This window comes from Sorghum bicolor, chromosome 10 (assembly GCF_000003195.3).
Source record: "Sorghum bicolor cultivar BTx623 chromosome 10, Sorghum_bicolor_NCBIv3, whole genome shotgun sequence".
NCBI classification, from domain to species: domain Eukaryota; kingdom Viridiplantae; phylum Streptophyta; class Magnoliopsida; order Poales; family Poaceae; genus Sorghum; species Sorghum bicolor.
In genome coordinates, this window is record NC_012879.2 from 11,612,891 (window position 1) to 11,635,220 (window position 22,330).

The window sequence follows — 22,330 nt, forward strand, 5'->3', positions numbered from 1 at the left end:
ACGCATCCATATGAGATGGGGCTAAGGGGGGAGAATTGGGATATAAAGTAGGGACTCGAGTTGGGGTAGACCTAATAAGCACTTTGCGGGTTGGACTAGGCTTGAGCCAAGCAAAAAAAAGCCTTGCTATTTTGGGCCAAAGAAGTACTCATTTTTTTGGGCTGGGCTCGGGCCTAGATAGGCCGCGCATGTAGTTTACAGTGTAAATATTTTGGATGGGCTCGGGTTAAGAAAAATTTTGTGAGCAATGGCATCTATGCCTAGGCCCTGTCGTCCACTAAACATTTGCGGGTAGCCAAAACCCGTGGGACTCGGGCCGGGCTAGACTCAATTTTCTCATGTCTACAAGTTGGGACCTTATTAGATTAAGTTTTTTTTACTATATATAGCACCACAAATAATTTCTTATGGATTATATTCTTATGCAAGATTACTTACTTCGGAATGTCAAACTCTCCCTTAGCAGCAAAAAGGAGAAGGATACTAAATAAACAAGTTGACAAGTGTCTTACAGTTTTTAAATAAATGTGATAGAATACGTCACCCGAACAAGGGTACCACCTGCCAGCTACCACTATGCCCCGTGGGGTTAAGAGCATTATCAGGTAAAATATAGTTTTGATATATCTATATTATCAGATATTATAATCTAGATATATTGATGTCATGTAGTTTGCTCTGAATTTGAATGTCATGTGTAGATGTATATACCTTCTTGATTAAAATGTGCAATGTATGTAATATTATACTTTTCAAAGTGTTGCATATATATACATACATTATATGTATATGCAGAATTTGAAATGTCAATTTTAAGTTTTAACGTGAACATATTTCTAAAGATGGCTAGCAAATCGTGCCACCTCTAAAAATCATTTTTCAAAAGCGGCCAGCTGGGAACAACATCTGCATGTGGAAAATAGATTTGTAGAGATAGTTGGGAACAACATCTGCCTCTCAAAATTTATTTTTAGAGGCGGTTTATGTTTCTAGCCACCTCGAAAAACAATTTCTAGGGACAGTAGAGACTTCCCCAGTATACTAGTATTTTCTTAAGTTTACTTCAGTATTTGACAATACAATTCTTTTTTTTTGACAAGAGACCATACAATTCTTTGTGTGGTTCTAGACAATGTGCTTGTTCGACAACGTTTGTGTCTATAAGGTGCTTTGAACAAAGGACAGAATTAATAAAACTAGAAGACTTGTGTACTACTATTTTGTTCTCTAATGTAGGGAGAGAGTAGCTAGGTAGATATCCTACCCTCCAACTGGCCACCGCCGGATGGGAGATGGAGTGTATATATACCACCGCGCAATTGACTTGAGAAGCTTTCCGCTTTTATTTTTTTACCAACTTGCATACTGGCTAGCTCTTATGTCCCCACCATTGTTTTTGACCCTACAGGGATAGTTTGACCAAATGGCCGTCTACATATGTGACCTGCATTACCCAAATGCACATAGGATTTAATTTCCACCCTGCTCTTAATCTTAATTATATAATATATCACTAAGTTATAAGTACCCCGTTAAACTACAGAACACACACTAGCTTCTTTCCGCCACCGGACAACAATATATAGCAAGGTCATGAATTAAAAACTACTAGCAGATCTTTCAAGTTGAAACTACTCCTACGGGAATAGATACGGGTAAAAGGTCGTAATAATACCGGAAATTTCACCTTCTATAGTGTCATCCTTTTTTTCATAAGTAAGTAGAAAGAAGTCCTGATGGCCGTGTGGGTGAAGATTTACACATGTTTGTTTGCACTCAAGCAAGCAAAAATCAAGTACAGTAGCAACAAATAAGCGAATAAGTGTCTTAATTAACGCGCGCCCTGCTGGTGTTTCACTGTCACAAAATGTTTGGGTAATAATCAAGTCGCGTATATGTATCCTCCATCAAGCACAACAAAATGTCATACCCCAAGACTCAAGTAGCATTTACACGCGCGCAATACAAAATATAAACCGACGGCCATCGGCCACACACATGTCCAGAAAGATACATGCATATACTCTCATTGTATACAAAACTGAGCAAAATTTAGCTGGGAAGGGAACAGCTAGTAGCAACCTTCAACTATGGCCTGATCTCATGCAATGCAAGCTAGGTTATATCAGGTCGATAAGGCGGCTGAGCGTGGTCCTGATGCTGTCCGGGACCGGGAGCACCTCGGCCACCATGGCCAGTATCATCTTTCCCTTGTTCATCTGCTGCTTGGCGTCGAGCTGCTCCTTGTAGCGCTGGACCTCGCGCTTCAGCTCCGCCACCTCATTCTTCAGCTCCCTGAGCAGCTTCTTGTCTCGGCTCATGGCCGCCTCGATTGCCCTGACCTGCTCCATGACCCAGCAGTAATCGTAGCCAACCCTGTTGGCTTCTTCTCCGCCATCCCATGACGCTGCTGTCAATAATGCCTTCTTCTGCGTGTGCGCATGAATACAATATAATTACTAGTAGTAGGTCAATTCTGAATCTTCTTCAGGTGTTATATATGGAAGACCAGGCTATTATATATTATCCAATAGCCTGCGAGCGAGGAAACCTAATTTAATTTTCATGATGATGACGGGACCAGAACGAACTGTTTAGATAATTAACCACCTAAGCTAGGTCAAAATGGAACTGGAAGGGGCATGCATGACCTACCTGATTATCCTCGGGATACATCTGGATGATCTGATGATCATGGTGACCAGCAGTAGCAGAAGGCGTCTCAGGCTGAATCCAACCCGACACCACCTCGTAGTGGATCGGGGTCACCCGCACCGTCTTCGACCTCCGGCGAGGGTTGTCGTCCAGAGCTATATCCACATAGATAAGTATCGAGAAAAGCACATGTACTCCATATTAGCGTTACCCACATGCATATCTTTTCTATTAATATATGCTCAGCGATTTTCTCGATTGTGGCTTTTCGGAAAAAAATGTTATTAGCCGCATGAACATGGAAGGACACACTGCTTAATCAAATCAAACAACAATCGGTCATAGATTAAGTAAGAGAAACAAATAAAATTATGTAGAACCTGATGGTGACAGTGTTTTCATCACGGTCTGCTCGATGCAGCAACCCCTGTGCTTAACAATTGTTCTTGTCTTGCTCTGGATCCTTTCCCCTTCCTGGGATGAAATGGATCGGATCAGATAGACAAGGTGATTATTAATCAAGAAATATGTAAAAAAAACTCTATAACAACTTAGTAATTAAACTACTAAGTACTAACCAACAAAGTAAAAGCCTGAAACTAACTACTAATCAACAAAGTAAAAGCATGGAAAATAAGATAGTCAAAATAGGAATATTGGCAGATCGGCAGAGAAGAAGAGAAAAACACAAAGACAACTGAAGCTTCCTCACCTCCATCACGGCTGGAGCAGCAGCAGGCCAGCAGCTATCTTGGTTTGGGGCGAACACCTGAACAGAGAAGTACGGTCGTCTTCGGGTTTCCAAGCAGACAGCTATAGTAGTAGTGAGTGCTAGTGGATGATGGAGGATGGAAGATGAAGGGACAAAACAACCTAATGGAGGTTTAAAGAAGGGAACACATACACATTCACACTTTGCAATTGTGCCCCTCACCACCCCATTTTTTTTCCTGATGGCCAGCAGATCCGTCAGGGGGAGATCATCCGTGACGATTACGTATCCAAGATATAGAAAGATTGGTGTCCAAAGATACTGCAACTTCCATACTAAGCATTTGCTTAATTAGATATGATTAAACAAGGTGGTGTTACAGACTTGCAGTACACGAAACATAACAAAGCAGTGTCCAAGTCTATGGTCGTTAAGTAAATCGCTTTCTCGACGAATTTCCTTGTAAACTAACACAGTAATATAACACACACGGTATCCCTCGGAGAAAACTATATACTGCACCCGTTGACATAGTTGCCAGGATCTGTTGTTTGATTGGTTATATGTCAAGACAAAAACATGCTTTTGTCCATTATTATAGCATCGGACTATTGCAGACCGGTTCCGATGTCCCTTGCTTGTTTTTCTCTATGAAAAAGACCTGCAAGCTAGCTACCTTCGATTCATTAGGCTGCCAAAAATGGTCAGCTACCTGGATAAATAACTATATAATATATAGCGAACATGGAACATCATCTATCATCACAAGAATGACACATGTCTTATATATTGATAGTATTCATTTCGAAACAGAAATGATAATTCCATGTGGTTAGTGTTTATATGGTTTAGCTGATGAATTACATGCTTATCATACGAAAAATAATTAAACTTCCAATGATGTTTATTGCAGATCATTCAAACCATGTCGTTGTTTTGTCCTTATTATCAATATAATCATGTGGGCGCGGAGACATACTAATTGTGAGACATACTACTAATTGAGATAAACCCTAGAGTGCTAATATTTATAGCAGTAAAACATATCCCTTCATCCCGAAGAAAGCTGAGGATGCTCTTAATTAATAAAGCTCCAAGAGATCGACTACTTTGACGTAGGAAAAAAATTGGAACAATTATATATTTCTAAGTTTCGTGGTTAATGACGACCGTTTTCTTAAAGAAAATTGTGTGGCCAATGGCCATTTCATCTACCATACTGGGACTAAAACAAAACTTTATGACCAATTGCTTTAAATACTATACAGTTTCATTCCATTAGTACTTATCTCTAAGATATAAAATGGATCTACCTAACAAACTGAACTTATAATTAAGAGCGTGAGCGTCTTGCTTGCGCGGTTGCGGCAATGAAGAAGAAAATGCATGACGTTCATAAACTCATAGGCATCACCAGGAAAATGCACGATTGTGTTACCTTGAGTCCTTGACCCTTGGTTACCGTCTCCCACGCGGCACTACGAGTCTACGTACGTATGTACGTCAGCTGACACGTCTCCAAATGTGACACCTGCATGCCTGCATGAGGAGAGGATATACCAAGGATCACATACATGTGTTTAGGCCTTGTTAAGTTCCCAAAATTTTCTGTTTTCGAGTACTGTATCACTTTCGTTTTTATTTGGCAAATGTTGTTCAATCATGGACTAAGTAAACTCAAAAGATTTATCTCGTGATTTACAGACAAACTGTGTAATTAATTTTTGTTTTTATCTATATTTAATGCTCCATGCATGTGCCACAAGATTCGATGTAATGGAGAATCTTAAAAAGTTTTTGGTTTTTGAGGTGAACTAAACAAGAGCTTATTTTCCTCTGAACTCTTAGTCTATCCATGATAGACTATTTCCTTGATGTCTTACAAGAAAGCCTGATCCTGCCAGGGCTAGGTCGTCTTTGTAGGGTCAAACAAGGCAAGGCAAGGCAGACATCAAAGCTATAGCGATAGTCACCGGCCGTCGTCGTCATCGGCTTATGGACGCTGCCGGTCGTTGGTGATCTACGGATTTTTTTTCCCAAACAACTCATGAAGTCGGTGGAATTTTTTGGTCTAGTCAAACCACCATGCAATAAAAAAAAAGGCCACACCAAATGCAAGCAACCCACACATACATATACATGTTTGCATGCAATTCGACACCAAACGAGCAGCTACCTAGGTCGTCTGTGTGCCGGCCGGCCGTGTGATATGTACTGATTGGAGGTCGGATTACTCGTCGAGAATGAGGTTGAAGAGATTCCTGACGCCGCGAAGCTTGCTCCTGAGGCCATCCGAGAGGATGGCGACGGCCACCGTCCTGCCCAACGTACGTCTTCGCCCAGGGCCAGCGGTCCTGCGGCCTGCAGCGCTCCAGCTCGCGCTTCACTTCCGCGAGCTCCTTCTCCAGCTTCTCAACCCGGTCGTCGGTCTGCTTGAACTGCGCCACGACCGACTCCATCGCCGCGACCTGCTCCGCCACCAAACCGTAGTCGCTGTCGTCGATCTGCCGCAGCGCAACCGCGACCAGGTCTCCGAGTTTCTGCATGCATGCGCACGAAATCAAATTACATGCATGGTTAACCTGTGGAGATCTATATCTATCTAGTGCTTACCATATGCATATACTATACACACAAATACGGAGTACTATATATGGTATAACTAAACAAAAATCAAGCCAAATTTTATTTTTATAAAGGCAGCACGAATGAACCTGGTCAGCCTGTACCAGTTTTTTTTTTTTTAAGAGAAGATCTCTGCTTTTAAGAAAGCACCACGTTTGGATACATCGACTGGGGATACCAGTATCTCAAGCAAACAAACATCAAACTAAACCTATTACAAAGATAGGTAGAATGAAGCTCAGAAGGAACTCAAATCTCAACAATGTCTGTAGGCACGACCAAGCTTGGCTCAAAACTCCTCATCCAACTTAATAGCATAACATTCGCCTGGTCCACCTTTTCCTTGTCCACCGCCTTCAAGAGCAAAGACCACCTCTGCAACAATGACAAGGCGTCATACAGAATGTTAGCAGGTGCCTTAGGATAACACTTCTCAATCGCCATCTTGTTTCTTGTTACCCACAAGGTCCAAGCAAAGCCTGCAAAAAGAAACATAATATTTCGTGTTTGCAAGGGCCCCTTACCCCACAGCCACCCCTCAGACAACTCCTGTATTGAGTGAGGAATATCCATCACATAGAACACTTCCTTTATGACAGCCCAAAACCATTTAGCAAGGACACAATTTAGCAAGGACACATTCAAAGAGCAGATGATTTATCGTTTCCAACACCCCACATAGACAGCATTTGCCATCTCCTTTCCAACCTCTTTTCATCAGCTCCGAACCCACTGGCAGCTTGTTATTAAAGATTTGCCACAGGAAAAAAATTATTTTTAATGGAATCCTACATTTCCAGATTACCCCCGCAACTCTACTTGGCATGCCTCTACTGGATAAGAATCTATATAACGATTTAGTAGTGAACATTTTAGTTTTCTCCAAGGCCCAGGAGACTTTATCAGGATTGGACCCATCTATCCTGATGTGTTGAAGTTCCTCATAGAGGAGAGTCCATCTTTCAAACTCAACATTTGAAAGAGCTCTTCTAAACTCAACAAACCAATCTTGGTTAACCCAACAATCAGCAACAGAACAATCAGGGTGTCTAACCATTTTATAAAGATCCTCATAATAGATTTTCAAAGGAACACTATGCAGCCAACAATCCTGCCAAAAAAGACAATTATTCCCATTGCCAATTGTAAACGTAGCCCCCCATTTGAAAAAAGCTTTGACTTTGTGAAGCCCCTGCCAAAACTGAGAACCTTTTTTTGACTAAGAAGAGAAAAAATTAGTGTTTACCATATATTTGGCTTTCAACAATTTGAACCATAGATCATCCGGTTCCAGAAGGATTTTCCAGATCCATTTGACCAGCAAACAATCATTCATCAGTCTAGTATTAATTATGCCCAAACCCCCTGATCTTTAGGTCTAGAAACCATTTCCCATTTTGCCATATGGTATTTAAATTTGTCCTCAGTCCCCTGCCATAAGAAGTTGGCTCTAATGCTATCCATCTTTTTGTGCACACCATCCTGAAGCCAATAAAAACCCATGCAGTAAAGAGGGATGCTGCTAAGACAGGAGTTAGTAAGAATTTGTCTACCCCCAGAGGTTAGATGCTTGCCCTTCCAAGGATCAAGCCTCTTGTAGAGTTTTTGATGTAAAAACGAAAAGGCATTTATATTGAGATGTTTATCACTAATTGGGATTCCCAAGTATTTCATAGGCATTTCACCCAGGACACAATTTAGCATATTAGCCATCTTTTCCTTTTCTTCTTGATGAGCTCCAAAAACAAAGACTTCACTTTTATGATAGTTAATTCGAAGCCCAGAGAGCCATTCAAAACAATACAAGATAAGTTTAAGGTTCCTCATAGACTGTTCTGTCCCATCAATCAGAATTACTGTGTCATCTGCATATTGTATATGTGATATGCCCCCAGGTAAGAGATTATTCAAGACCCCTCGGATATGACCTTTGTTAACAGCCTTATCCAATAAAATGCCCAACACATCTGCAACAAGATTGAAAAGGATGGGTGATAAGGGATCCCCCTGTCTTAAACCTCTGAAAGTTTTAAAGTATGAGCTTCTCTCTCCATTAACATTAATGCAAACTTGCCCACCCCTGACAGTGCTCATAACCCACTGGATCCATTTCGCAGGAAAAGCTTTCTTTTCCATCACTTGCTCCAAAAAACTCCATCGAACTCTATCATAAGCTTTTTCAAAATCAATTTTAAGAATAAGTCCTTTTTGATTAGAGGATTGTAATTCATGGATGACTTCATGTAACACCACTATCCCATCTAGGATATTCCTCCCTTTGATAAAACCAGTCTGATTTTTCCCTACCACCCTTTGGGCAATCGGGACTAATCTATTAGTGAGAACCTTAGTAAACCATTTGAAATCTACATTCAGAAGGCAAATCGGGACGAATGAACCTGGTCAGCCTGTACCAGTCGTGTTGTCATCATGGTCGTTTGATGGATGCAGCAGCCACCCATGCCCTGAGAAACAGTACCCTCGGGTCTCCACGTTCTGGATCTCGTAGTACTCCTGCCAAGAACCAAAACAAATCCACACGTACGCCAAACTAGTTATTACTCCGGCCTGATGAAGCAGGATATATATATAGGTTCACGAAATGAAACTGATCAAGCAGGTAATTAACAACAGCATGCAATATCTATCTATGTATCTATAAGAAAAAAATGAGGGCACAATAGATATATAACTGAATTCAAACTAATAAAAAACAAAGGCATATGCAAAAATTCAGAGTGGATAGTACCGACACGACAGATCTACGTAGCAGGGGCGAAGGTACACTATATGTGGGGGGGTGCAAATGCACCACCCCAAATTTAAAAAAACAATATTTTTAGCTTAAATTTCACCATATATGCACCATCTCTTATACAAGTATATGTACCCACAAGGTAAGTGCAACACCCTTCAATTTACTCTAGCTTCGCCACTGCTACGTAGGCAGCATAGACGAAAAGATCTGATATGCTCACCTCCATGGCGGAACTTCTAGCTAGTTGCCTAACTAACTTAGGGGAGGTGGTGGAGAAGAAATTAGGCGCACGGGCCGGGGGTTAATTAAGGCTAGGGCCTGCTTATATATGTCCAGAACAACATTTATCTGAACTTACTTCACAGCTAATCAAGGAGTTCCATTACTCGTTTGACAAATAATATATACTGCAAGAGTAGTTACTATTCAATTTCCTAGTACAACCCAACAACGTAACGCGTTTAATGGGTGCCGTGTGGAACAACAGAAGGCAACTACTGTTTCCAAACATTCTCACTTCTAAATTTCCTGACAATGTGCTTTACCTGAATTAGCTGCTTTGCCTGAATTTTGTCGACTACTGTAAGACCATTTTCAGGGGGTATTTGACGACCTTATTTTATGTTTGAGAAGACCAAAGAGAATTATTTTTCAGATCTGTATCTATAGCAACATATGTACTAGTAAAGTAGTGACCTTTATATATAATATAAGAATTGTCGGTATATATGGTAAGGTGCTAAGATCTGTCCATATAGCTAATAAGTTCAAATTAAACAAGGATTCAGAAATTATACTCAAATAAAAGAGATTCTAGAGGTCTAAAAATAAATTTACATTGAATACTTACCATTTGTCAACCAATCACTGTTAATCATTGGTGATAGCATCTGATTAAGAAACAAGGTGGAGATACATACAGCTTTTATGTTCTCTATTAGTTTGTCCTAAACACTCTCTAGATTTTTCATTATATTACAGAATAGAGCGAGTATTACATAAGCACATACATGTTCTAATATATATGAGACTACACATAGACAAAGTAAGAATATAGGCGCGGGCCTGACTGTTAATTGTGAGACATGTATGTAGAAACAAATTTACTTTTTTACTATTATCACGATCACCACTCATCCGATTCTCATTTTTAGAATGGAAATTACGTATTTACAAGCGGAGAGAGACGGAATCTTACAAGTTTGCCAAAAATGAGCGTTTTTGCGGATGTGGCGTGTTAGAGCACGATGTCGACATGGACGTGCATTGTGAAAAGACTCTCCCTCTCCAACAGTTGGGCCCCACAGCTCCTCTCGCTGCATGGTGGGCCCCACTCATCCTCTATCCCAACAAGAGCAGAGCAGAGGAATGGGAGGATGCCACCATGGCCGAGCGTGGGAGAGACTCGGCTAACACTTCGTGGTAGAGCTTCGGCGGGACGCGAGAGAGGATCCATGGCTGGGCGTGTGGGAGAGGAGCCATGGCCGTGTGCGGGAAAGCTCTGGTGGCCGCATGCTGTGGGGGTATACACCCCTATACCCTTACGGCTAGACTTAGGCCAGAAGATTTGGCCCATTACGAGACGACTCATGGCTTGATCCATCTACTTGGTGTTTCACGCAAGGAAACAAGACATGGAAATCAAGCAAGATCCTAGTCGGTTAGAATAGGAATTGATATCTACTATCTATGACAATTATAACCGACTAGGATTAGTTTCTAGATTTGTAACCTCTGGACAATATAAAGAGAGGCAAGGGACCCTCTTTAGATCAATGTTGATATTTGGGAACGCAATAAGGAATTGATCCGCAAGCGCACGGATATCGGTGAGCACTTCACCCGGGAGGTTATCCAGAGTATCGTATTTATATTTTTATCACTAGGAGAAAGAGTGCATCTGACTAACCCAGTCTATTACTACTAACCTTTAGGCTACAAAGAATGTTTCTCGATGTGAGCGATATATAGAGAAGACTACAACCGTAATCTCTTTCTAACCTTGGTAAGGATAATCTACTGTTGTGTTGGGGAGGCTCACGGAATCTAGACACCATAGAGGATGTTCAACCCGCACCTATAAACCCTATCGATCCTACTAACGGGATATGGGCTGCAAAGGTAACTCGGAAATGTCACGTTCCTTGCTAGTACCACGGTCCAGCTAGTCAGGGAATATCTATGTGTATCCTAGCCCAAACACCACGTCTACGCTAGAGATGATTACTCTAAACTCTACGCGAAGAGATTAAAGTAAACTCATAAACCAAAGAACAATAAAACAAGAACTTACTAGAATAGAAGTCGAAATACTGAAGAATCCTAGGAACAAGCTTCAGGTTACGAGAACTTGATCCTGCAGGTACAACCTCGGAGTAGACACCGACATGTCGGGCTTCCTTCGATCTACACCTCTACTCTATCTCTCTCAATCTAGTAGATCTAGTCTACTCTCACATTAGATGCTAAGCCCTAAGTCTATTTAGAGGAAAGGTTATCCTTCGAGGGCACCTCTCAACTCTATGATGAACTTGTTCTCCTCCAGGGGCTAGGGGGTCTGCTTATATAGTCCCCTCAGGTGAACGTGGGCCGTCGGATCGAACCGACATTGATTGAACGGTTATCCTTGATCCTTTAGGTCGGTGGAGCATGATCCGCGAGATTGGCTCCGATTGGTGGAACCACCAGGGCGGGCGCCCTAGGGGGGAGGGCGGGCGCCCTAGGGGGGAGGGCGGGCGCCCTGCCCCCGGGCCCGATCGCCTTCTCGTTCTAGATGGTAGAAAATTGCGCGGTGCGTTAATATCTCTATGTAATCCCGACATATGGGCCATTCTTCCTTATTTCTTGATAACCCCCTGTAGAAACAAATAAACAACAAAACTCATGGAATTCTGTCAGATCAAACCCTAATTCTAGGTGTTGTTTGTATATTGGTCTTTTCCCTTGTTTATTTGATAATTAAAATTGATACTTAAGAACCATCAACAAATACCCCCATACTTAGGCTTTTACTCATCCTCGAGAAAAGGATGGTTAAGAAAAATATCTGGGGTTAAAACATTGTAAAGCATCTTCTTCATACCTGCAGGGTGTTGTAAAAATTCACTGTGTATCGTAGTCAGGGAAATATATGGTTAAGAGTAGAGGTCCTTTCTTCTCAATCCTGTTACTTGGAGTTTTTATATATTTTTTGAAAAGAAATTTAGCATACCTTTATCCTCATAGGTTCTCTCAGATCACTCAATATCTTTTGTATATCTTACTGAGGTTCTTTTAATTTGCAGAAATTCTCAAGCATACTTACCTTGCATTTATTGCTTGATCAAAACGGGATCTGAGGAGAAGAATGCCATACTCTTAGATCAAAGACTTTGGAATTTAAAAACTTGTCAGCTCTTGCTAGCATATTGCTTATTAGAGGGACCATGGGCTATCATTTTCTTTTCTTCTCTTTTTTTTTAGGTGGATACCGAGGTACCCCTAATTCTACTGCCGGACACTTGTCCATTTTTTTGCGAGGTTGTCGAGCACTTGCTCCTTTTTATTTCCTCGAAATATCTTTATTTTTGCCTAGCCCATGCCTCTAATGCAATAATACTTCGGAAGAGTGAATCTTTCTGAATAAATGTCTTGATCTTAGGAGTATGATAAATCTCTTAACAAGGGTCTAACTCATTTTGAACAAATTCAATACAGAGCAAATAATATTTTTAGGTTTAGTAGTCATATAAAACACTGAGGATGGTAGCTAGAATTTTTAAAGGTTTTGGAATAAATTCTCCAAGCAATACCATCTCACATTCCACAATGACTTAAGTAACACATGGTTTTAAAATAATTTTTTCAATAATTGCAAGTTTTCAGGAAATATCACAGAGTGAAATTAACCATGATTAGAAACATTTTAATCTTATTAATTTATCATGTCAGAGACAGTATTCTGCATAATCCAAGATATATATGTATGTGTAAAGTGTGCAGAGTATGTACCTGAATCGTGGAGTGGTGTAGTCGAAGTGTGTTTGGCATGTCGAGGGATCTCCTTCATACTTGTTTTCTACTTTTTTGCATAAAAATAAAATAGAGACACACAAGACATAATAATAATAATAATAATAATAATAATAATAATAATAATAATAATAATAATAATAATAATAATAATAATAATAATAATAATAATAATAATAATAATAATAATAATAATAATAATAGCAATAGTAATAATAATAATAGTAATAATAATAATAGTAATAATAATAATAATAATAATAATAATAATAATAATAATAATAATAATAATAATAATACTCTTTATTAATCTTGAGGCATTTATTACAACTGACTAATAATGAACTGAAGCTAATAGTAAATCTAAACCGAATTTAAAGATAACTAAGATGCATTGTCTTAAGATCTAACCTAGATAACTTAGCGGCGCTCTAATTCCCTGATCTTCTTATTGGCACTAGCAAGATTATGCCTAAGACCTAGTATCACGGTGTTGTGGTTAGAGAGCTGCCTAGTGATAGAGTTAACTGAGGACTGGAGGTCTATGATGATCCTGTCTAGCCTGCGTACGTCCTCATCAATATCTACTATAGTCTTGCGATGCTTGGGAGGTGTCTCGAGAGCATTGAGAGCGTGCTTCAGGGCTGCCTTTGGAGGGATGAAACGGACTTTGGCTGCTCTAATCCCCTCAAAGTAAGGTCTCTCTTCCTCCGTAGTGTAGCGGATGCTACTGATCTCGCCGCTCTAGTTGGTCTTGACTCCAACGACCCTCTCATTGGGTCTGGGTGGTAGGATCCTTGTGTCGGCTGGCACCTTGATGGTGGCCTCCTTCTTGGCTGATGGTCCCTTGAGAAGTAGGGGTTGCGGCGGTGCGGTGAGTACTAGTTGAGCATGGTAGGATTGGGCGAAGCTGCGCTGGCGTAATGGCATGGCTTCTAGCTGTCGCTCTGTGTTGGCCGGGACGAGAGCGTGGGCGTCGGGATCTTCCTTGGGCTTCATGTTGAGGTTGAAGGGGACGACTTCCCAATCGTCGTGGAACTCTTCGGCCATTGGAGGAGCGAGGAACTAAGCAAGCTCTAATTGAAGAAGGAGAGAAGGCTTGAATACTTTGGTGTTTGAAAACTGACGTCAGGGGTCTGTTTATATAGGGGTCAAAAAGTGCCTCTAGGATTTGCTCGGGCTACTCCCGCCGCCTGCGTGTGAAACTTTCCATCTGTAGGATTATTTGGTTTACCATAAATGTGTTTACCGCGACAGAGAAAAACGGGACTAAGAGGGGGCAGGGGCTGGGCGCCCGCCCTCTTCATCAGGGCATCCGCCTTGTGCCTGGCCCCTCTATGGGCCCGCTTCCTCGAGCATGCTTCTAGATGCAGACTTTATTAGAAAAATATATATGTGGCCCAAAAACGTCAGATTAAAAAGGTCGGGCTCTAAATCTCCATGGGAAGGTAAAAATGGATCACGTCTATCTCTTCTAATTCTTTATTGGGCTCTAAAAATAATTTAAGACGTTGACCATTTACCTTGAATAACGTACCTTCGTCATTTTGAAGTGTGATAGCTCCGTGGGATGATGAATTGATTACCTTGAATGGTCCTTCCCATTTACTCTGGAGTTTTCCATGCCCGAAAAGCTTCACCCTAGAATTAAAAAGTAATACCTTATCTCCGGGTGTGAACTCCTTCTTCTTGATCCTCTTGTCATGCCACCTTTTGACTCTTTCTTTGTAGATCTTCGAATTGTGATATGCTTTCTCTCGCCATTCTTCCAATTCTGATAGTTGCATTCTTCTATGGTCTCCAGCGACATCTAGGTCCATATTCCATCTTCTTATGGCCCAGTGTGCTTTGAATTCTAGTTCAACAGGTTGGTGGCAAGTCTTCCCGTACACCAATTGGTATGGGGACATTCCAATTGGGGTCTTGTATGCTGTCCGGTACGCCCAGAGTGCATCGGGTAACTTGTCTTTCCATGTCGTTCCCATTTCATTGACTGTCTTCTGAAGAATATTCTTGATTTTCTTGTTGGAAGTCTCTGCTTGGCCACTTGTCTGAGGATGGTAGGGGGGAGCGACGTTGTGACGGATTCCATGTTTTGATAGATATTGCTTGAAGCGTTTGTCGATGAAGTGTGCTCCTCCATCACTTATCACTACTCTGGGAACTCCAAATCTTGGAAATATAATTTCTTCAAACATCCTCTTTGAACTGATGTTGTCGACGTGCTTGCAAGGTAATGTCTCTACCCACTTGGAGACGTAGTCAACTGCGACAGTTGATATTTGGTAACGCAATCAGGAAATGATCCGCAAGCGCACGGATATCGGTGAGCATTTCACCCGGGAGGTTTTCCAGAGTATCGTATTTATATTTTTACCACTAGGAGAAAGGGTGCATCTGACTAACCAAATCTATTACTACTATCCCTTTATGCTACAAAGAATGTTTCTCGATGTGAGTGATGTATAGAGAAGACTGCAGCCGTAGTCTTGTTCTAACCTTGGTAAGGATGATCTACTGTTCTATTGGGGAGGCTAACAGAATCTAGACAACACAAAGGATGTTCGACCCGCACCTATAAACACTACCCGTCCTGCTAAAAAGATATGGGATACAAAGGTAACTCGGAAATGTCACGTTCCTCGCTACTACCACGGTCCAGCTAGTCAGGGGATATCTATGAGTACCCTAGCCTAAACACCACGTTTACGCTAGCAAGTGATTACTCTAATACTCAACTGGAAGAGGATTAAACACCATGGAATTCTATCAGATCAAACCCTAATTCTAGGTGTTGGTTGCATTTGGATCCTTTTCTTTATTTATTTGATAATTAAATTTGATACTTAAGGACCGTCAACAAACTCCCCCAAGCTTACCTCTTGCTCGTCCCTGAGCAAGGATAGACTCAAGAGTTTCTGGAGTGGTTTCATGCCTTAAAAGTACACACGCATTCAAGCAAGATCTTATCTCTGAGTTAGAATAAACTGTTAAGACTTCAAACTTACTCATTTTACCTTTCACCATGGGGCTTGTAACCGTCACTTGTGTCTTGAGCAGTTAAAAGATAGAACGGTCAAGTCAAGCGCCATGTCTCTTATTCTTGATCAGCTATAGCTCTGGGGTTTTTGCAGATTTTCAAATAAAACTCAGAGATTCCTTATATGACTCTCAGATCTCTCTTTTGTGGTATTTCTGGATCCTTACCAAAGCAGTAATGGTATATGCCTTCTCTCAAAGTATGTGGTATTTGTGGTATGAGGCATAGTGATATTACCTTCTCTCTCACCCTACTCTAATAAGGTTTTGATATCTAGAGTTCATAGGTGGGAGACAGCTAATACATACTTACAAGATATTTATTGCATAGTCAAACCATGGATCTAGAGAAACAAGTCAATATGTCAAATCAAGATGTGCATGTGTGGCGAATGAATGGTGTATGGTGATGATGGTGATAATGATGGTGAAAGTCTAATTCTACTTTTGCTCTTTTGAGGGGATACATACCTTTCTTGCACTTTGAAGCTTTTTAGGGAGAATGAGATGCTCTATATTTTCTTTTTCTTTCCTCTCAGGTGGGTATCTTGTACCCCTAATTCTACTGTCGGACACTTGTCCATTTTTACCTCTCGTCTCACTTTTTTTTCTTTTTCTTCGAGGTTCTGGGCACTTGCCCCTTTTTATTTCCTCGTATTTTTTTCTATTTTTTTTAGAGCACTCATCTCCTTAAATAATATAGCAAGTGGTAGTAACCAAGATAACTCGAGCATTTATTTCACAGGGAATAATAGGGATAGGATAATATTTTTGGCTATTCTCTCCCAGATTAGGAGTAGAATAATTTTGGGTGAATCTGGAGATGGAAATGAGTGGATATATGTGGATGGTACTTCCGGAGTAGAAGTAGCATGTATGAGTGAACGTGCAAGTGAATCTTGATTTTAACCACATGACAAGCTCCTAAGGGTCTACACAGCTTGACCACATTCAATGCTCATAAGCAGTAAAAAGTAAATATGTGGTTCAAAGTCTAGCAAGCATGTATATATGGCTGTGGTAGGAATTTAAACTCTCTTCATATAGGAACTCATCATGTGTTATTTTAAAGATTTTCAAAGATAAAATTCTCCAGAATTCTAGCATATCTAGCAACAGATAAACAACAGCTCAATCCTCCCATATCATATCCGTTAACGACTTAGACTTTAGATCAAGTACTCTTCCCACAAGTTCAGGTTCAGAGCAAATCTTACTTCATAACAGTCATGCCTAAACTTGAGGGAGATTTCAATTTTAAGAACTAGTCATGGCAGAGCAACTATTCATCATTTCCATGTGAGAGCTTATCATGAGGGTTCATAGCAAACTTTATTTATTTATTTATTTAGCAAACTAAGCAAAAATATATATATAAAAGCACAAAATCTTTATTTGGGTTTTCATGATTATGCATCTTTTATTATTTGAGTAAAGTATAAACGCGAGTAGAAACACTTAGCTAGATAAATGGGGGTGCTCTCCCCCAAGCTGGATTTTGACGTAATTTCTTCTGATGTAGCTAGCAGGTGGTGGACGTGTATTTGAAAGTCGGCAGTACCCTGACAGCAATTAGGATGTCCTCCGTCTGCTAGTCTTCTTTGATCCTTGAATTCTGTGGAGCTCAAATAGACAACAAAGCTTTGTGGAACTGGTTAAGTGTTAGCATAAATATCTAGCCTTTATCATGTTGAGCCTCCTCAATAAATATTACTTATTTAGCAGAATCATGCACTTATTATTTTTATATTTTTATTGTAAGATGAAAACTTATTTATTTTATCTTTTATGTCACCAAAGTGAATGTACTTATGGGTTTTATGCCATGAGCATACTCACATGGGGCTTACTATTTTTTTTAACATTTTTTTACTAGATAGCATGAACCTGATTAACTAAGCAAACTATAATTGAATAATTGAAAGGAAAAGGATAACTACCAGGTTTACATCTTGGCAAGGCGTTCGGTGTTTTTAAGTCCTCCGAACGGGACTCTCCGTTTTCTCGGTCATCCTGGGATTCGCTCGATGGCATAGTCGGTGGTTCTGGCGGCTATAACTATCTTCTCTTTCCATATCTGACTCGGTGCTACGGTTTCCTCAGGACAGTTCTGTTCAAGTTGTATGTCTTCAGTCCTTATCACTTCTTCTTCGTAGTCTTCCCATCCATCCTTGATGATTTGCCTCCTCTGATTGCGGTTGCGTTGTCTTCTTCTTGTCCTGATCTGCTTAGAATCTTCAACTATATAGTTAGGGTCAGTAAAATAGCGGCGTACCTTCTCACAGGGGAAGTGCATGTGGACTTCTCCGGTTCCAATATAGATGATGGCTTTGATAGTGTTGAGGAACGATCTTCCAAGGATGATGGGTGGATCGTACTCGTCTTCTCCCATGTCAATGTTCTGAAAATCATCTGGAGCTGAATATATATTGGTTGTAGGGGCATGGTTCCATGCAGGAGCTGATAAGTGACTGCGGCCATTATGTTGACGTCAGATCCGGTGTCATAGAGTGTCTTCTAAAAAGAGTATCTATTGATTGTGCACTTAATGCTTGGAACACCAGGGTCGTCCTTCTTAATGAGGAAAGGAGACTTGAGTCGACGATCTTGACCTCTTTGACTTGCAGTGACCATCTTAGCTGACTCGGTCCATATTTGCTTATTCCTGTTCCTCCTGTTGGTCCTCTTTCTTGGTTTATGTCGGGATTGCTCTGAAGTTTGTGTAGTCTTGTTCTTGAAGGAAAGTCTCCTTCTTCCCTTGATGTAGGAACTGATCTTGGCAGCATTAGCGTAGATGACAGCTCTGGTGTTTAGGAATGGCCTCCCTAGGATGATGGGTGCCCTCTCCTCAGTACCATTCTCTATCACCACGAAGTTGCTGGAGCGTACAAGGTACCAACTCGGACACAGAGGTTCTTCAATATTTCCTTTGGGAAACTAAGTGTCTGATCTCCATTGTGTTTGTGCTTGTAGATCCAGGTCCTTCACTTGGTGGAGTCTGGGAGTTGTAAAACTCCTCCATGTTTTGCTTGAAGTGTACCTGTTCATAGAGACAAGGCAGAGATCAAGTGCATGGGCCCTGTTGGTGGAAAACACCAACAGAACCAAAAGTGTATTTGTTCTTCTCTAACCTTAAGCATAGTGAGCAAGACAAAGTTGATAGATAATAAGATCATGAGTGTAGTATTTAAAACATTTGTCAGATCAGATTGATCGACCTAATGTAAAGATAATCTATCTATGTATATGTCTTTTTTCTTTATATCTTCCCAAAGATTGAATGTGCAACATATTAGCTTATATGATTAGGAGTGTGGGATCACGAAGGTAGTACTAAGAACAAAGATTAAAGGACTAAACATGTTGAATTAATTGAGATGGTTAATTTGGAGTTACAGATAATACATGTTTGTCTCTTTATGTGAATGCCAGAACCAAGGAGAAACATATAAAAGCGATAGTCAAGTACCTTAAGATGTTACCTTACTTGAAGAGTGATGGTACAGTATCACCTTGTGGAAGCTTTCCTTTCTTAGCAGTTGTACATCGTGTTTGTGGCACCCTCCTTGAATCATCTCTTATGAGCTACGTCTTTCTTGTGCAAATTGTTAAACTTCATGTGTCACTTTCTTCATCTCCAATGTGAGTTTATCTCAGGACTTCCCAGGTTGATATTGAATGTTTTCCTGCAGGGGTTAGTCCAACGAAATATCCTATATCTACTATAGCATACTATCGGCTCAAAAATCAACCTAGACACCATGTCTAATTTGATTTAGAAGGGCATTTTAACCTAAGCACCATGCTTAATTTAAAATCCCTTGGAAGTAAGATCATCATTCCTAAACTAAGCACCATGCTTAATTAAGAGATAAATGAAACTATTCCAAACCTAGACATATACTTAAACAAATAAAGGTAGCATGAAGATCTACTTAAGTGGAGATGAAGTAGTGTAATTAGTATTTAACAAATTGAGCATGTCTCAAAGGTAAGGACAACCAACATAGCAATATGGCAAATGATGTTTTTATATAAGGTATTTCCCCAAGCTTGAATTTTTGCGAAATTCAAGTTTGGATGAATTTAATTCAATGTTGTGTGATGGTTGGTTGGACATACCTTGTACTTGTCATTCATCCCATCTTCTTGCTCCAATCCTGGAAAGGTTAGTGGCAAGAATACCCGAAGGAATATTTCTACAATTATCTTAATATGCTCAATACACAAGGCAATGTTGCAAATAATTAAAAGTTCATGTTATGATCTGATAAGTGCTTGTTTTAGAACACTAAGCTTGTCCTTGGGAAACCATCAATTTATGTCGGCGAAGTGGTTTCCCCTCCAACACCTACCTATATCAAGATCAACTCAACGAGATCTGCAATATTTATTATAGACATATGCATCGACAACCGCCCTTTTAAAGTTTTTATAAATAGAAAGGAAGAAGGGGTTGGAGATCTCAAATGTGGTAAGGATGGAGAGACAAATTGATTGGGGAGATGTTTTATATGAGCAAGGACTTGGTGAGGTATTTATGAAATAACTTCCATGCTCAATATTGTTTCTCTCATTCTCAAACTCCAAGGATGATTCTTCATGAATGCTTAAAATTCCTCTAGGATTGTCTCTCAAGTTTGTTTTATCCATCCATTCAATGGTGATAGCACATGGATTTTTAATGCCCTCTAGCCATTGATGTTGCTCTTCTCGATCCTCCTTGTAGTCTTGGTGAATGGAATGTCTAGATAGATTCATAGGATTATCAGGAGGTTCAAGAGCATAGTAGAAATTATTAAGCTCAAGGATGGGTTGGATAGCCGAATTATGGGATTGAAATGTTTGGAAATCGGCTATTGAAACTACCTCTCCTTGTTTGGGAGATGATTCCTTCTCTATCTCTAAGATTTTTCTATGAAGACTAGTACAAGAAGGATGTCCACGAATGAAGACATACCTTCCTTTACTAATAGATAAAGAAAGAAAGACTCTACCAAAGGTTATATGATTAAGACCAATGTGAAAATATCTAGGAAAAACATGGTCTTGTAGGGCTAGGTCTAAACCAGAATTTATAGAAAGATTAACAGATTCCCTAGGTGTAGCTAAAAGTGCATTATCTTCTTGATTAAAAGATAGGACCTCGGCTATAGAAAAGGGTTGGTTTTGACCTATTGCAATCAACTCCGGACACAGATCATAATTAGGGGCAGGACGTGTTGACTCCCATGGTCTATGGCTGGTCTCCGAAGGTGCAAAGAATTCAATAATAGATATGGAATTTAAGTTATCCATAAAGATAAAAATAAAAAGATAAAAGAATAAAAGTATAAAAGTATAATACAAGATAATAGCAAGATTCAAAGTTATCTCAGCAAACCGTCTTTCTCCCCGGCAACGGCGCCAGAAATGCTTGTTGATATTTGGTAACGCAATCAGGAAATGATCCGCAAGCGCACGGATATCGGTGAGCATTTCACCCGGGAGGTTTTCCAGAGTATCGTATTTATATTTTTACCACTGGGAGAAAGGGTGCATCTGACTAACCAAATCTATTGCTACTATCCCTTTAGGCTACAAAGAATGTTTCTCGATGTGAGTGATGTATAGAGAAGACTGCAATCGTACTCTCGTTCTAACCTTGGTAAGGATGATCTACTGTTCTATTGGGGAGGCTCACGGAATCTAGACAACACAAAGGATGCTCGACCCGCACCTATAAACCCTACCCGTCCTGCTAACAAGATATGGGATACAAAGGTAACTCGGAAATGTCACGTTCCTCGCTACTACCACGGTCCAGCTAGTCAGGGGATATCTATGAGTACCCTAGCCTAAACACCACGTTTACGCTAGCAAGTGATTACTCTAATACTCAACCGGAAGAGGATTAAAGTAAACTCATAAACCAAAGAACAATAAAATAAAACAAGAACTCACTAGAATTAGAAGTCGAATTACTGAAGAATCTTAGAAGCAAGCCTCGGGTTAGGAGACTTGATCCCGCAGGTACAACTCGGAGTAGACACTGACAGGCCGGTCTTCCTCCGATCTACACCTCCACTCTATCTCTCTCAATCTAGTAGAACCTAGAAGATCTATTTCTACCTTACATTGGTTGCTAAGCCTAAAAAGAAATATTATTTAGAGAAGAGGTTTTCCTTCGAGGGCACCCCTCAATCTCTATGATAATTTCTTGTCTTCTCCAGGGGCCAGGGGGGTCTCCTTATATAGTCCTCCTCCTCTATGCGTTTTTGGGTCGGTAGGCGAGGTGGTACTACATTATCTTTGATCTATTAGGTCGGTGGAACGTCGTGTGCGAAGAGAGTCCCGATTGGCATCCAACAGGGGGCGGGCGCCCAGGTCACCAGGGCGGGCGCCCTGGGCCTGGCCCCTTTCGGCCTCCGCTTCCTTCCCGTGGCTTCTAGAGTCTTCTAGATGGTAAAAAATTGCGCGGTGCGTTGATATATCTATGTAATCCCGACATGTGGGCCTTTCTTCCTTATTTCCTGATAACCCCCTGCAGA